Source organism: Lepidochelys olivacea, assembly GCF_965140295.1.
Source record: "Lepidochelys olivacea isolate rLepOli2 genome assembly, chromosome: 1".
Lineage (NCBI taxonomy): Eukaryota > Metazoa > Chordata > Testudines > Cheloniidae > Lepidochelys > Lepidochelys olivacea.
This window is the reverse complement of record NC_140411.1, coordinates 174259978-174277982: the sequence shown is the minus strand read 5'-3', so window position 1 is coordinate 174277982 and position 18005 is coordinate 174259978. Positions and strand designations below refer to the sequence as shown.

Sequence of the window (18005 nt, the reverse complement as noted above, 5' to 3'; positions counted from 1 at the left end):
ACCAATTGGAAGATTGGGCCAAAAGGAATCTGATGAGGTTCAATAAGGATAAGTGCAGGGTCCTGCACTTAGGACGGAAGAACCCAATGCACAGCTACAGACTAGGGACCGAATGGCTAGGCAGCAGTTCTGCGGAAAAGGACCTAGGGGTGACAGTGGACGAGAAGCTGGATATGAGTCAGCAGTGTGCCCTTGTTGCCAAGAAGGCCAATGGCATTTTGGGATGTCTAAGTAGGGGCATAGCGAGCAGATCGAGGGACGTGATCGTTCCCCTCTATTCGACATTGGTGAGGCCTCATCTGGAGTACTGTGTCCAGTTTTGGGCCCCACACTTCAAGAAGGATGTGGATAAATTGGAGAGAGTCCAGCGAAGGGCAACAAAAATGATTAGGGGACTGGAACACATGAGTTATGAGGAGAGGCTGAGGGAACTGGGATTGTTTAGTCTGCAGAAGAGAAGAATGAGGGGGGATTTGATAGCTGCTTTCAACTACCTGAAAGGGGGTTCCAAAGAGGATGGCTCTAGACTGTTCTCAATGGTAGCAGATGACAGAACGAGGAGTAATGGTCTCAAGTTGCAGTGGGGGAGGTTTAGATTGGATATTAGGAAAAACTTTTTCACTAAGAGGGTGGTGAAACACTGGAATGCGTTACCTAGGGAGGTGGTAGAATCTCCTTCCTTAGAGGTTTTTAAGGTCAGGCTTGACAAAGCCCTGGCTGGGATGATTTAACTGGGAATTGGTCCTTCTTTGAGCAGGGGGTTGGACTAGATGACCTTCTGGGGTCCCTTCCAACCCTGATATTCTATGATATTCTATGAAAATTAAGTTGCATTGCTATGTGGAAAATTGTGATATAGGGAAATGTAATCTGGACCCTGTTACCAAAGACAATACAGTTGGCATCTGGGTGTGACATTAGCAAGATGCTTAATTTAAGCTGAGAGATAGGCTAAAGAAGAGAATGCTTTAGCATTAACTGTGTATCACAATATGTTAAGACATCTCCCCAGAAGACTTTCTTTGAATTTTAGTCTTTGTTTTTAATGTTGGGAGTGTACAGAGATGAACTGATTACATAAAAAAGTAATTGCATTGACCTATCCTGTTATCAGTACTTCCTGGAGTTGTCTATTTGCCATGTTTTCCACTGTTTGATTTTGAAAGATTTTTTGGGGGCATTATACTTTATAGTTGATTCATGTGTTTTGAGTTAGGGGAACAAGGCTTATTGATTGCTGGGATTGCTTTAGTACAATATCTCTTTGAAGTGTACATTAATTCATTGTGAAAACTGAGAGTGAGCACAAGTACTTGCTGTTTGTGATCAGCCCCTCTGTGAACAAGACTGTGAAATTCCTTGGATCTGCATAGCCATACCACTCAACTGGTGCAATGTGGTACACAGCCCCTCAGAATGAATGGTAATATGGGACACTAAACCTCATAATGTCCCCATTTTCTTCTTGCTGTCCCCTTTTTCCCCGCTGTATTCGTTTTTTTATTCCCTTTTCTACACAATTTCCCCTCTCTTTCCCTTAGTGTCACACTCTATTTCCTTTCAACTATCCAGCTCCACTTCCCTAGAGTCTCTTACTTTACACTCCATTCCACTGTGCGACTCTGCCCCACACTGCAACACTGAGAGGTGGGGGAAAAAATCAGATTATCCTCTAATAACTCAGAAGTCGGTAATATTTGTGACTACTTCTGCTAGTAGTAACAGTTCAGAGCCCCCCTCTCCAAAACCTGAAGAATCATTTTTGAACTTCAGAGAGCCTCTGTGCTTTGTAAATGAATGAAAAATTGAATGTCTGACCATATGAGGGAGAGTTGAGTGTGCAGTTGATTAGAGTAAAAAATTCATCATGTATCCATAGTTAACAGAGGATGATATAGTAAATCATTGTTTCTGCTAGTACACTGAGGACTTTAGTAAAGATTTGTAAAATATTTTACGGCTACAGTACAGTCCTTGAAACTATTGTAAATATAGGAAACTACTGCAATATCTCTGATACCACTGGAGAAAAATGTTCATTTTTAACAGCCCACAGCATACACAGATTGGTAATCCTATACTACACTGTCTGACAAAGCAATAAAATGTGCCTGATTTATTTTAATTGTAAAACAATGCAGATATTGCAAGTGTATTTCATTTCAGTTTTGTTTTGGCTGTTCTTAATGATGTAATGTAGTCACAAAACAAAAATCCCTCTATTGACTATCTCTTCATTACAGAGACAGAGAAGTTCACCAAGCCAAAACTACCATAAAATATTCTTTTTGATCTTCTGTGACAGGTGATCACTAACATTGCAGGACCCAGTATAAAGATACGGGCCTTCACCTCATTCCTTCAATTTTCTCTTACTTTCAGACTGCTTCAGCATGTTTTCTAAAAGTCTTTCTAAACTCCCCTTTGTTACTTTTTATCCCATTTTCAATGTCATTGTAGTTAACACTGAGATAGCACTTCCATATTAAATTGCTATTTTCAATTGTTTAAAACGTTTTCAAAAAAATATCTTTGAGATTGGTTGCAGTTTCTCTTGCATTTGTCAGCCTACAACTGCTGCTGCTGCTTCTTCCCCCCACCCCAATGAAAATGCTTTCCCCCATTTTTGTCTTTTTGAATGAGAAAAAAGTCTACAACTGTAATAAACCTTGAGGCTGTTTATTTTGTGTGTTTAGATAATTCATAACCAGTTTTCTTTTAAGCCTTCACCCTGCTATCTTGCCTACTCCTCAATGAAGAATAGACTCATAGACTATAAAATCAGAATGGACCATCGTGACCCACCCATGCTTGTAATAGATGCCTAACCTCTGGCTGAGTTACTGAAGTCCATAAATCATGATTTAAAAACTTCAAGTTCTAGCGAATCCACCTTTATACTAGTTTAAACCTGCAAGTGGCCCATGCTCCATGCTGTAGAGGAAGGTGAAAAAAACCCAGGATCTCTGCCAGCCTGAACTGGGGGAAGTTCCTTCCTGACCTCAAATATGGCAATCAGTTGGACCCTGAGCATGTGGGCAAGATCTACCGGCCAGACACCTGGGAAAGACTTCTCTGTAGTAACTCAAAGCCCTTCCCATCTAGTGTATCATTATCAGCTATTGGAGATATTTGCTGCTAGCAATTGCAGATTGGCTACATGCCATTGTCTATGTTTATCACGTGTCTGCAAACTTTCCTTACTATTTATAAGAAGGTAAAAGTCAAAAAGTCAAGGCATGATTTTCTATTGCCTTTCACATTCTGCAGGCGTTTAGATCTGTGAAAACTTGGTATTAAATGCTATGAAAGCAGAATGATAGAGGTTTACACTCTTTTGACCTCTGATGCAAATGACAGCATTAGGTGCAAAGTAAAGGTAAACCAGGCCCTCATAGGTAGTGTTTCACAATCCCTTCCCACACATTTTGCACAAGTATAAATGACTGCACAATGTACAAGGCAGAGGAGGATCAAGCGTCAATGAACTTGGTGCTGCCCTAGTTATGAAATGTAAACCATACTATTCATGTTCTGCTAGGATAGATTGCTATATATACACTTTCCCAAGGGGAATGCAGATTAACATATTATCATTCATAACTAAATTTCATTCATTTTAATATATTCTTTGGGTCAATACTGAACAGCACTGTCTGTAAGAAGGGTATGTTCTCCTAATTTCTATGATTTTCTTCCAGTGCTTCATTATAATGTAAAATAGAAGGAGGAATAATACGTTTATTTTCATAAAAATGCTTAGTTCCATGTTTCATTATTACAAAAGGATTTTTTATCAGTATATGGGCTACAAGCGGTGCAATAGGGTGATTTTAAACAGAGACAGAAAGACACACACAGAGGAATGTAACACTTAATAATTAGGTTTCAACCATGTTTTCTTTAGGAACAATATGTAAGGGAAAAGTTATATTGCTCTTATAAATATGTAGCTTTTTACAGATTGCTCCCAAATAGTTCTCAAGTTATAAGTACAAGTATAAGTATAAGCTAACTTTATTATCTATCTCGAGAATGCATTTAAAATAATATCAGTCCTTCTTTAGGCTCTTGAGGCCATGCATCTCAGGCTTGAAATATCTACATTCCCAAGTTCAAATGCCAGTAGGGTCAATTCCTCTTGCATCCTTCCTAAATTGGTACCTTGAATTCCATCCTCTTTATTGTGAGAACAGTTTCTCATGAGATTTTAAAAATAAAGGCCATGTCTGGTCTGGGCACATTTATTAAACTTTCCTATACACATTTTAATAGACTAAGGGTTTGCCTTTACCCAAATATTTGTCCACTGTTATTCTATGTGCCATGCCTGGGGTGATCCTCCCTTACTTGCAAATCCTATTAAAGTGAATGGGAGTTGTGTTTGTATGACTGATGAGATGGCTGAACCCCTGAAGTTATACATGTGGGTGTTGCCTTTCCTCCCTGGAGGTGGCTGTATCAGAGAGAGAGAATGCATATAATTTGTAAATCTCTTTGGGATCCTTCAGGATAAAAGGTGGTCTATCAATTTATTATGATGTTATTCTGTTTTACTTTTCATAATATATGGTATTCCAAGTGTACCTGTGGTAAAATTGTAGTAATTTTTGTGTGCAGTTCAAGATTCAGGATAAAACTACTCAGCTTCACTTTGCTGTCTCCAAACAAATGCTTAGACTTATTTGACAGATGCCTCATAATTCAAACACATGTACCCTCAAGAGACTTCATAGATTTATGTTATGTGATCTTTCATGGAGGTCTTATCCACATCTCTATATGAAAAACACATTATAATAAGGTGTCCTTTCTTGTGCTGAAATCTAATCTTTGTATTATCATGACATTTTCATAGTGAGGTCATCCAATGTCTGATTGTTGATAGTTATTGCCCATTGCTTCTTAGATTATATGTTCTGTCTTACCCATTTCTTCATTTCTGAACCATGTTGAAAAAAAGGCTGTGCAACTGATCTCTGGCCAGGACATTCATGGCAAGAGATGTGTAACTCAGGAGCCCATTCCAATGAGCAAAAGTTGTAAACAAATGCCTGGTACAGTGCAAGCCACTTAGAACAATCCAAAATCTATGAAAGCTTGGTTACTCTGATATAGCCAGATGTCTGTCCCAAGACAACCCTGTTTTAGATTAGTTTAGTTTTTTTTTTTTTTTTCCTTTAGTGAGAACTGTGTATCCAGTTGCAGAATATTATGAACACACTGTGGGAACTTAAAGGGATCAGAAGTTATCATGGTGGTGTTTTTTGAGTTTACGTTTTTAATGATACTCCAAGCTACACAAAATACACGTCTGGGTTTAGAGTCTAGCTTTTATGACTTGACTCTCCCAACGGGCCATCATTTACGCCAATTCAAAATGAGGCAGAACTGTGTGTCAAATACTAACAAATCACTATGGTGGCATTTTGTAAATGGCTGCACAAGATGCATGGTAATGGAAAATCAGACCTTTTATTTTTAAAATCCCAGATAGATATTTTACTTTAAATTAATTAAATGGGCATTTTAGAAAGTATCAGTCTTCATGGTAGCACTAATTCCTGGGATCACAAAGCCATGGCATGTACAGGCAGTGAGCCTGTGATATTACCACTAATCATTTTGGCCACTCTGGTCTACTTGCCAAAGCACCTGCCAGCTATCGATGAATGCTTAAACAGTGAAATTACCTGCCTCATATGTGAGTTATTTCAGTGAAAACCATAAAAAGTTCCACAAGTTATAACTATAAACTTGCGTTGTGGGAGGAAAATGTTCATACTTGATTAAGGATATATAGTAGAAGCAGAATTGGTTTGTTATCCTAATACTAAAACGGTTACTTTGATTTTAACTTACTATTATCATAGAATCATAGAATATCAGGGTTGGAAGGGACCTCAGGAGGTCATCTAGTCCAACCCCCCTGCTCAAAGCAGGACCAATCCCCAATTAAATCATCCCAGCCAGGGCTTTGTCAAGCCTGACCTTAAAAACTTCTAAGGAAGGAGATTCTACCACCTCCCTAGGTAACGCATTCCAGTGTTTCACCACCCTTCTAGTGAAAAAGTTTTTCCTAATATCCAACCTAAACCTCCCCCACTGCAACTTGAGACCATTACTCCTTGTCCTGTCCTCTTCTACCACTGAGAATAGTCTAGAACCATCCTCTCTGGAACCACCTCTCAGGTAGTTGAAAGCAGCTATCAAATCCCCCCTCATTCTTCTCTTCTACAGGCTAAACAATCCCAGTTCCCTCAGCCTCTCCTCATAAGTCATGTGTTCCAGACCCCTAATCATTTTTGTTGCCCTTTGCTGGACTCTCTCCAATTTATCCACATCCTTCTTGTAGTGTGGGGCCCAAAACTGGACACAGTACTCCAGATGAGGCCTCACCAATGTCGAATAGAGGGGAACGATCACGTCCCTCGATCTGCTCGCTATGCCCCTACTTAGACATCCCAAAATGCCATTGGCCTTCTTGGCAACAAGGGCACACTGCTGACTCATATCCAGCTTCTCGTCCACTGTCACCCTTAGGTCCTTTTCCACAGAACTGCTGCCTAGCCATTTGGTCCCTAGTCTGTAGCTGTGCATTGGTTTCTTCCGTCCTAAGTGCAGGACCCTGCACTTATCCTTATTGAACCACATCAGATTTCTTTTGGCCCAATCCTCCAATTTGTCTAGGTCCCTCTGTATCCTATCCCTGCCCTCCAGCGTATCTACCACTCCTCCCAGTTTAGTATCATCCACAAATTTGCTGAGAGTGCAATCCACACCATCCTCCAGATCATTTATGAAGATATTGAACAAAACCGGCCCCAGGACCGACCCCTGGGGCACTCCACTTGACACCGGCTGCCAACTAGACATGGAGCCATTAATCACTACCCGTTGAGCCTGACAATCTAGCCAACTTTCTACCCACCTTATAGTGCATTCATCCAGCCCATACTTCTTTAACTTGCTGACAAGAATACTGTGGGAGACCGTGTCAAAAGCTTTGCTAAAGTCAAGAAACACAGCCCGGAAGCCCCGCGCCCGAGCGGGCTGAGCCCGCCCCCTGCTCTGCAGCTGTCCGCCCCTCCCCGCCCGCCCGCCCGCCCGCTTGGCTCTCCGCGGCGCAGTCGGCCGGCCGAGGCCATGGTGGACCCGGCAGACGAGGCGCCGCTGCTCTTCTGGGCCGAGGGCCCCACGGTCTCCCTGCCGCAGCCCGAGCCAGAGTGGGGTGGCTGGAGTCTGGCCCCAGGGGGCAGCGCGGCGTGGGGTGGCCCCGGGGAGCTGCCGTGGGGGCCGGAGGCGGACCAGATCGTGGCGGTGTTCGTGGTCACCTTCGATCCCTGCTCCGGTAACATGGTGGAATGGTGTTTGCCCCAAGACATTGACTTAGAAGGTGTTGAGTTCAAATCCATGGCAAGTGGGTTGCACAAAGTCCAGTTGGATTTCATTTATTTCCGGAAAGGGCTTTGCTTCGGCCTGGCCTGCTTTGAAAACATGCCCGTGGAGAGCGAATTAGAGGTTGGCGCCCGCATGAAGTCTTTGGGGATTCTCTCCCCTTCGTACACCCTGCTCGTACACCTTGGTCCGACACCAGCTGGAGATGCCAGGGCATTGCTCCCACCTAGAGGTGTTCTATGATGACAAGAAGGGGGTTCTCCCTGCTGGCAAGGGTACCTCCAGCTCTCAGCCACCCGTTCACTGGCTGCCCTCCATCCACAGATACATGTATCCAGAGATGAAGATCACACACCCCGCAGGCTGTATGTCTCAGTTCATTAAGTTCTTTGGAGAGCAGATCCTCATCCTCTGGAAGTTCTCTCTGCTATGCAAGCGCATTTTGATATTTTCACCACTGCCAGTAGGAGTTGTCTGCTATAGAGTGTACTGCTGTTGCTGCCTAGCCAATGTCTCGCTGCCTGGCATTGGGGGCACCGTTCCAGAGTCTAAGCCTTTTTTCTATGTGAATGTGGCAGACATAGAAATGCTGGAGACTGAAGTGTCTTATGTGGCCTGCATGACGGAAAAGATCTTTGAGGAGAAGCGAGATCTCTACGATGTCTATGTGGATAACCAGAATGTGAAGACGCAGAATGAGCACCTGCAGCCGCTCCTGAAGATTAACAGTGCCGACAAGGAAAAATACCGGTGGCTCAATGACCAGAGGCAGATGTTGATGTACTCTCAGGAGGTGGAGGAGGACTGCAGCTCCTGTGAAGAGGACCTCTTTATCTTGTTTTTCATGGAGCAGAACAATCGGATATTTCAGACACTGATGGAGGTGTCAGCCAGCCAGGACAAGACCTTGACAGCTGACCATGCCCGGGGCATGGGCCTGGACCCACAAGGTGACCGAAGCTTCCTAATGGACCTGCTGGAAGTGTATGGCATTGATGTCATGCTAGTCATTGATAACCCCTGCTGCACTTAAACTGAGGACAAGAGAGACAGGGAGCAGTGATGGCTTTTTAAAGACTATGGAACATTGCTTAGGAGCATCACTGGAACTCACCACACAGTCACTGGAAGGATCTCATTTATTTATTACGCATGTTACAAGATGAACTCCTACTAAATGTGCACTTTAATTATGACACTATAACTAGTATTTTGGGACCTTCCTGCCCCTCCATTGTAGGTCTGCTGGAAAGAGAGAAGTTTCCTTAATGGCATGATATTTAAGGATGTCATGGGTGCCATGGTCTTTGGGGGACAATTCAGACCAGTGAGGGGTTAGGTCACTGCCTGCCTTGTAACCCTCACCGTGCTTTGTGGCTGTAGTTCCTCACCTGGCTCCCTCACAAGCAGCATACCAGCGTGCAGGTCACATCCTGAAGTGACTGTGTATAGCTGCAGCCCTGGTCCATTAGACTGAACCCAGCAATCTGTCAGCAACACACCAGTCACACTCTGGCTTCCACCACCTTGGTTACAATGAATAAATAATCCCAGCAAATTCCCAGTCCTAAATTTTCCCCAAATTGTGTTCTCTTAACTGCCCAGCCCTCTCCTGGACAGCTCAGAGAGATAATAAGGTTTGTTGTTCCTGTAAACTGGGGGGGTAAGTACACCCTTCCCTTTAAACACAGCACTGAGTTTGTTTATGGTAAAACTGAAATACATTTATTAACAAAATATACACAGGATTATGTAAGTTCAAGTATAACGAATGAAGAAAGAAAGAGTTGCAAGTAAAAACACAAAATACACTTCTAAATGTCTAAAACTTAATCTAGCAAGCTACAGGCTTTGTTCAAGATAGTTTCTCTCACCAGTCATTCTTCTTCCCAGCTTAGATCAGTCAGGACATTCCACAAAAGTTCAGGGTGCTGGCTTCCCTTGCAACCTTTGGTGAAAAATCTTTACCTAAGTCGGATTCTTACTCGTATTCATCTCCAGATACTTGAACACCCCCCCACACACCGTTAGTTTAAGGGCCATCTTTTTCATCTTACAAGATCTCTAGCCTCTTGCGTCTGTCTGATGGATACCAAAGATGCCTTCTGTCTTTTCTTATATCTTCCAAAGTTCAGTGATTTTATTTCAAGAGGAAGGATGCTCCCATGCTGTTCTTCCATTCCTGTGGGCTTCCCAACCTCCTGTATGATGTCTATGTAAATGGGGTGTCCATTGTTTCTGATTCCACCATGCTTAATTTACATAGGAGACAGGTAGATAGCTGCGACATTCCCTTAAGTCTGGGGCAAACTGTGGAGTCTAATATCAGTGAGTATCAATAATTCCTTATACAGTGCTAATACATACATTTCACAGTGATATCAGTCACCAGTGTGTAATTAAAAGACTTCACTCTATACATTTGTTAATACAGTAATATTGTATACAATCGTATGATTCGGGTACTTATCACTTGAGGTTCAGCCAGTAGACCAGTAAACTCTTGAAAAAAGATTCTTCTCTCCTTCTGGGTGCACACACCATGCTGTCTTCTCCCACACTAGTTAGTATGGGGTTTGCTTCCACCTGTTAACTTGATGGGTGTGTTTACATGACATGTAAATACATTTTCATTGTCTTTTAAAGTACTTTGGAAGTAACTCCAAGATGGGGAAAACACATTCCTTTGTCTGGGGCAGAACTGTTTACCAACCTTCCTGAATGCCTGGTTTAAACACACTTTAGTAATCATTCCAGCATATGTCCTAACTCTCAATTCACACCACACACATACATCACACAAGAATATTAATGATCAATGTGTTATTAGTTTTCAGATGATACCTCACAATGCATATGTTATACAAAGATTATTGCAACAGCATGTGGGGTGTAAATACTGGTGTGCTTAGTGTCAGATTGGGTTTGATCCATCTGGGGGGGATTTTTTAATGGGTAGTTAAATGTTTTTACTCAGTTATAACTGTATAGTAAAGGGTAATAATCAAAAATGAAATTGAGAAAATAGAAGGCAGTCACCCATAAAATATTCCATTTAAAATTAAAATATGCTGGTATGACTCTGGTGCCAGAGTGTTTAACTGAGTTTGGGTATGGGAAGCATATTGGTCAGATCTTATACATTTTCAAAACTGATTAGGAGTTTGGAGTACCACTGATTTGAGTGTCCAACTTGAGGAGGTTTTAAAGGCTTGCAGAGGGTGAGTACATAGTCCTTTCTGAACATTGGGACCACTTAAGTGTCTGAAATTGGGCATCAAGTCTCCCCAAATCACTGATCAGTTTTGAAATGGTAGACCCATAATACTAGGCTTAGCGGTATTATTGTCAGTTCGTTGTCTGAGCATTTGAGTTTCCTACATAGTTTTGTACTATTAGCAGCCAGTGGTGGTGTCACCATTATGTCTTTTATGTACAACTTTAAGAATAGAAATCACAACTATAATCTCCACTCTCATAAATTGAAGTTCTATGGATAAAAGCAACCACATAACGGTACAGAATACACGAAGCACCAAAAAACCTGAAAATAATTACCAAAAGGGAGGGATGTGTGTGTGTGTGTGTTAGAAACTTCCTTTTTCAACCTTCTTTCCAAATAAGCAAAACCTTCAAATTCATTAGTTCTTTTATGTGTATGTGTCCGCATGCATGCACATATGCAAATAAGTCCATGTAACTCTGCCTATAACCTATTCTTTGTCTGCATCCATGTTCATCTTCATAACATAGATGTCTTATATGGCATAGAAAGGTTGATTTTGTTTCTGATTTGCAAATAAATATTTTAAAATAAACTACAGTGCAAACTCCTAGGGACAGACTTGTCTCACATGAAAACAAATCTCTACATGGTAGATTAGGGTCATTTAAGGCCAGTTGGTACATTTATACAGAAGACATCTAAGTAAAGGGAAAGCTAAGTCTGAATATTTCAGGAAGTTTTTATATAGAATCTAATCCTCAAGTGGATGAACGTGTGTACACTTCTGACTATCAAAGGTGAATAAAATGACTCAGGAAGTAAAGAAAACCCAGAGAATCCATTTCACAGCCTGAGTGCATACCTAAAAGTAACTCAGTGTTATGCAGATATAACCACTGCCAATTCTTGATGTTCTTGTTCTTCTGTAGCTTGTAATTTTGTGTCTTATTGCCTTCAATAGAGGAGAGAAAGCACATTGCAAAATGTATGCCATTCTTTCTGATTTATATTGTGCTGCTCTTTAAGAATAGGGATACAAATATTTGAAAGCCTCTAGAAACAAATAAAAGAGTTCTTTTTTCATAAGAAATATATGTGTAGCAAATATGTTTGACTAAGCAAAGTATGACTATTCAAAACAAATTTCGCTATATCTGGTATGCTATTACCACTTGTGTTTCTCATATTTTCCCACTACACTTTTGCTAATGTACATTTAGACCTGTTTTAAAGTCCGTTTCACTATATAATCTAAAGCAAGCTCCTGATATTTAGAAATTCACAATGTACATGCTGATCATTTATGATAGACTTCCTGATTTGATTCATATGAATTACCCTTGTTAAGAAAGAGGGTCATGTAATGCAATATTGGATATGAATAAATGATAAATGGAAAGCATGGTGCAGCTGCAGATTTTGCCTTCCACAGCAGTATTGCATCTATTTTACATTTCCACTTTGTTTATAAACTGTAAAGTACACATCGAATATTTATGCTTAGATAAACTTCAGCAGCATTTTGTAGTATAAAACAACATACTTTCTGGTAGGTGTAATATTGTGCAAGCAAATACTTTTCAAAGTGATTAAGTGACATGGAATTACCAAGATTTTCTTACTGCTGCGTGGGGCAGTGACAAAACTGGAGAAAATGGAATGAATAGTCTAACCCTTCCTCCATTACAATTCCCAACATAATTATATGAACCAACATTTTCTCAGTTCTTATCTCCTCCCCCTTTCTTTCTCCCAACTGGCAGCAGTAAGAAATGGGAGCCTAGTATAACTATGTAAACCACCACCTTGTATAGCAGCATTGCCATGCAGTGGGGGTGTAGAAGAAATGTTAAGAATGAAATTCATCCCTGTGCAAAGGGTTAGTGCAAGGTCTGTCTGTCACTTAAGGGCCATTGAAATTGTATTTTGAGGTTTTAAGTGCCACAGAGGCTTTCTGCTGGCCATTTCCATAATCATAGAATCATAGAAATGTAGGGCTGCAAGGGATGATGAGAAGTCAAGTCCAGCCCCCGAGCACTGTGGCAGGATCAAATAACCCTAAACCATACCCAAAGATGGGGATTCTACAACCTCCTTTGGAAGCCTATTGTAGAGTTTAACTACTCTTATAGTTAGAAAGTTTTTCCTAATATCTAATCTAAATCTCCCTTGCTGCAGATTGAGCCCGTTACTACTTCTCCTACCTTCACTGGACATAGAGAACAATTGATCACAGTTCTCTTTATACCAGTTCTCCCAGTTTGACAACAAGTCGTTGATAATTAGTTTCTGAATACAGTCTTTCAAAAAGTTGTGTAGCCACCTTATAATAATTTCATCTAGACCACAGTTCCATACTTTGCTTCTGAGAATGTCATATGGGACTATCAAAAGCCTTACTAAAATCAAGATATGGGAAGTCTCCTGTTTCTCCACATCGACGAGGACAGTATAAGAAGCCAAAGAAGGAAATTAGGTTTATTTGGCATGATTTGTTCTTGACAAATCCATGCTGGCTATTCCTTATAACCCTATTTTCCTCCAGGTGCTTACACATTCAATAATTGGTTCCAGTATCTTTCCTCATATCTAAATTAGGCTGACTGATGTATAATTGCCTGGGTCCTCTCCCTTCCCACGTTTTTAAGATAGGTCAGCGATCAGCAACCTTTGGCACACAGCCCATCAGCATGTTCGGCCCATCGCAGCTCCCACTGGCTGCAGTTCACCACTCCAGGCCAATGAGGGCTGCAGGAAGCAGCAGCCACCATATTCCTCAGCCCATGCCGCTTCCTAAAGCCCCCATTGGCCTGGGATGGTGAATTGTGGCCAGTGGGAGCTGCGATCAGCTGAACCTGCGGATGTGGCAGGTAAACAAACCAGCTTGCCAGGGCGTTTACCCTTGCAGGCCACGTGCCAAAGGTTGCCGATCCCTGAGATAGGTACTATTTTTGCCCCCTTCCTGTCTTCTGGAACTCACCCATCCTCCAGGAGTTGTCAAAGGTAATTGCTTACAGTTTCCAGATTGCTTTGGCTAATTCTGTAAATTGCCTAGCATGAATTTCTTTAGGCCTTGCTGACTTTGAATATATCTAACTTATCAAAATATTGTTTAACCTGTTCTTTGCTGATTTTTGACTTCTGTTGCTTCCCTCTTGTTATTAATATTAATTGTATTGACCAGTGGTTACCATTAGTCTTTTTAGTAAAGATGGAAGCAAAATCAGCATTAAACACCTCAGTACCTCAGTTTTCTTAATGTCAGTATTTAGCGCTCCTTCCTCACTAAGTAGAGGACCTACACTTTTTCCTTAAATTTTCTCTTGCTCCTAATGTATTTAAAGGACCTCTTCTTACTGCCTTTGATGTCCCTGAACATAAAATTCAAAGGTGAATGTCATCCTACTGGCTAGATTATGGCACATTTTGTATACCTGCCCAGGAGAGTAAGAGAGCGCAAATCAACCCCTTACTCCCTTCTGCTAGGTACCCATGCTGTGGATAGCTGGATGAAGGGGGATAGCAACTTCTAAGGGATTACTGCATCCTCCATCATTCCCACATGTGGGGACTGCTACATCCCTGCCTTCTCCTGTGTGGGGGTCAAGAATGGGTGGAGTCTCACCTCACTCTCATCTCAACCCCCTTCAGCAGAGATATGTATGCTGCACCAGGCAGTGGATGGGCACAGGGTATGTACTCCCCTGGATGAAGGAAGGAAATGGAAAGCAGATTGTGACATAGACACTCTACGTCACAATCTGCTTCTTAGGCTGCTCCTGGAGCAGCACAACTATGCCTCATGAAAGGGACATCATTTCATTAGTCTATTAGTGTTAATTAAAGATGCACATTTAGGAGTCTGATAACAAGATGGGAAAAGCAAAATCCAGAGAAGTGAAATTCATTACTTTTATTGCCTTTCAAATTAACTGCATGGTTTAAGAATATGTGCCTATTTTGGAGATTGGGCAAATTTAATAAATCAACCATGGATCATGGATAAAAGTGGAGACAGCTGTGCATTATAGTACACAGTTCTTCAAAAAATTAAAAAAAAAACAGGTGAAAATACATTGGGATTGTATACATGTTGTTTTGTTTATTCCTGCTACTATATGCAGAGTTTTAGCCAAATTGAAAGGTATCACAATTTTAAGCAGCCGTTTCAGTGAAGGTGTTGGACTTGATAAAATAAATTAATTTGTCTTGAATTCTTCAATACACTGAACAGTGATGGAAATGTGTATATCTTTGTGCCATGCAGATATTTATTTGGCTTAAAATTGTGAATTTAAAAGTTTTACATGTTGTCATGGAATTGTGAAGTAGCTATGATAGAACATTTTTTCTTGGGCAATCCTGGGCTAGCTGATTAAGGAAGTGGTTCCCCTATTTGGGGTTTTGTGTCTTTAAGAACGTGTCAATCCTGCAACATCATAAAAAAATATAGAATTGTATAGACTGTTGAGCAAAAATCATTGTAAGGTCTCAAAAGAAAAAAAAATCACTGGGAGCTTGTGAAATAGTCACCTAATTTGTAATCTTGCAGCTTGTAGCACATTGTGACTTCCAAAAAAGAAAAGATAGGTGTGCTAAAAGTGCATTGTTGCAAGTGTTTTTTTAGTTGAGGTGCAAGCAGGAATGTTCCAGTCTGAAAACCATCAAGGACAGTTGTTCCAGTGGTTAGGGTGTTAGGTCGGGGACGTGGGAGAACTGGGTTCAATTCTCTACACTGTTATAGGTATCTTGTGTGACCAAAGTCACTTTTATAGATTCATAGATATTAAGGTCAGAAGGGACCATTATGATAATCTAGTCTGACCTCCTGCACAATGCAGGCCACAGAATCTCACCCACCTACTCCTGCAATAAACCTCTCACCAATGTCTGAGCTATTGAAGTCCTCAAATCATGGTTTAAAGACTTGAAGATGCAGAGAATCCTCCAGCAAGTGACACGTGCCCCATGCTGCAGAGGAAGGCGAAACACCCCCAGGGAATTTTCCAGTCTGCCCTGGAGGAAAATTCCTTCCCGACCCCAAACATGGCGATCAGCTGAACCCTGAGCATGTGGGCAAGATTCACCAGCCAGATACCCAGGAAAGAATTCTCTGTAGTAACTCAAATCCCACCCCATCTAACATTCCATCACAGGCCATTGGGCCTATTTACCATGAATAGTTAAAGACCAATTAATTGCCAAAATCTTGTTATCCCATCATACCTTCTCCTCCATAAACTTATCGAGTTTAATCTTGAAGCCAGATAGGTCTTTTGCCCCCACTGCTTCCCTTGGAAGGCTGTTCCAGAACTTTGTCTCCCCATGCATCAGTTCTCCATGTGTAAAATGGTGATAATAGCACTTCCCTACCTCACAGAGACATTGTGAGGTGTTCAAATGCTGTAGTAATGGGTGCCTCATGGGGGCCTTGGATAGATACTGTGGGAGATTTTTGATGTAACACTTACAAAAGTGACTAGTTCCTAATGATTGGGCTGGGGGTGGGAGGTTGGGAAGAAATGATTGTAGGCTCCCTATCCAGACCTGAAATAACAGTTTTGTCTGATGGAAGATTAGGTCAGGCAAAACTCTTCCATCTCTTAAGAGTCTCACTACATCTCCCTTCTTCTCTTGTCACCTTTCCGTAGCATATAACCTTCTCTCATTCTTCTCTCTTGAGCTCCAAATATATGACCCATTTTGTTATCTGTTCCCAACCACACTCTTGTACTGGGACTAGATATATGGAGCTAGTTCACATCAGGAGCTCAGTCTGGGGGCACAGGAATAACTGGTAAAAAGCCAGCAGCCTGGCTCTACAGTTAGCAGTAGTGCTATAGGGCAGAAATCTTTGTGTTCTGCCACACAACAGATGGACTGAGAATGGGTAAAGACTTGATACATTAGATGGAAGGATGAGAGAGGGATCTGTAGTGTTGTTGTTGAGGTGAGAGGAAAGGCGTTCTAAAGGTATACTCATCTTCATTACCTCATGACTGAATGGTACTGTGGGTTACATGCTGTGTTTAAAAAAATATTAAAGTTAATTTTAAAATTATTTAATATACAGGTTGAGAAAAGAGTGTCTGTACATCTGGGTAGAGTTATTACATGTAACTATTTGCTGTAAGTCATACAGTGTTTGTTCATTACAATTCAAGAGCATTAAATGAAACAAAGTCCATGTGACTGGTTAGGTTTTGAGCATTAGAATATGAGAAAGAAAATACAATGATTTTACATATCTGAAAGGGCTGTATAAAATGAAAAGAAATAATAATATGAGTTTTAAAGTTTCTTGTCTTCAGAATTCACTGATTTTTTGTAATGAATAAATAATCTCATTTTCCACTCCCAGAGGCTACATTTCTCAGAACAGATGTGTAATACAAGCTTTATACTGGTTGCACATCTACTTAAATTATATATATATATATATATATATATATATATATATATATAATTTTATCTGCCAGGTCGAGTAAATTTTCATGATAATCATTGGGACTGTTTTCCCCCTTGAAGGGAAAATAATTTCCTTTCTCAAATAAAATACACTTCTCAAATACTGGTTTCAGAGTAGCAGCCGTGTTAGTCTGTATCCGTAAAAAGAAAAGGAGTACTTGTGGCACCTTAGAGACTAACAAATTTATTTGAGCATAAGCTTTCATGAGCTACAGCTCACTTCATCGGATGCATTCAGTGGAAAATACAGCGGGGAGATTTATATACATAGAGAACATGAAACAACAGGTGTTACCATACACACTGTAATGAGAGTGATCACTTAAGGTGAGCTATTACCAGCTGGAGAGTGGGGGAGGGGAGGGGAACCTTTTGTAATGATAATCAAGGTGGGCCATTTCCAGCAGTTGACAAGAACGTCTGAGGAACAGTGGGGAGTAGAGGGTGGGAATAAACATGGGGAAATACTTTTACTTTGTGTAATGACCCATCCATTCCTAGTCTCTATTCAAGCCTAAGTTAATTGTATCCAGTTTGCAAATTAATTCCAATTCAGCAGTTTCTCCTTGGAGTCTGTTTCTGAAGTTTTTTTGTTGAAGAATTGCAACTTTTAGGTCTGTAATCGAGTGACCAGAGAGATTGAAGTGTTCTCCGACTGGTTTATGAATGTTATAATTCTTGACATCTGATTTGTGTCCATTTATTCTTTTACGTAGAGACTGTCCAGTTTGACCAATGTACATGGCAGAGGGGCATTGCTGGCACATGATGGCATATATCACATTGGTAGATGTGCAGGTGAATGAGCCTCTGATAGGGTGGCTGACGTGATTAGGCCCTATGATGGTGTCCCCTGAATAGATATGTGGACACAGTTGGCAACGGGCTTTGATGCAAGGATAGGTTCCTGGGT

General features: G+C 41.0%; 1 protein-coding gene and 1 pseudogene across 4 annotated transcripts in view; both read left to right on the top strand.

The window, feature by feature from the left end:
• Positions 1-18005, top strand: part of NCAM2 (neural cell adhesion molecule 2) — a 573274-nt gene that overhangs the window by 451767 nt on the left and 103502 nt on the right. The window lies entirely within an intron of this gene.
• On the top strand, positions 7147-8443 carry LOC311515156 (DENN domain-containing protein 11 pseudogene; annotated as a pseudogene). The gene has a single exon. The product of its transcript is annotated as a DENN domain-containing protein 11 pseudogene (transcript).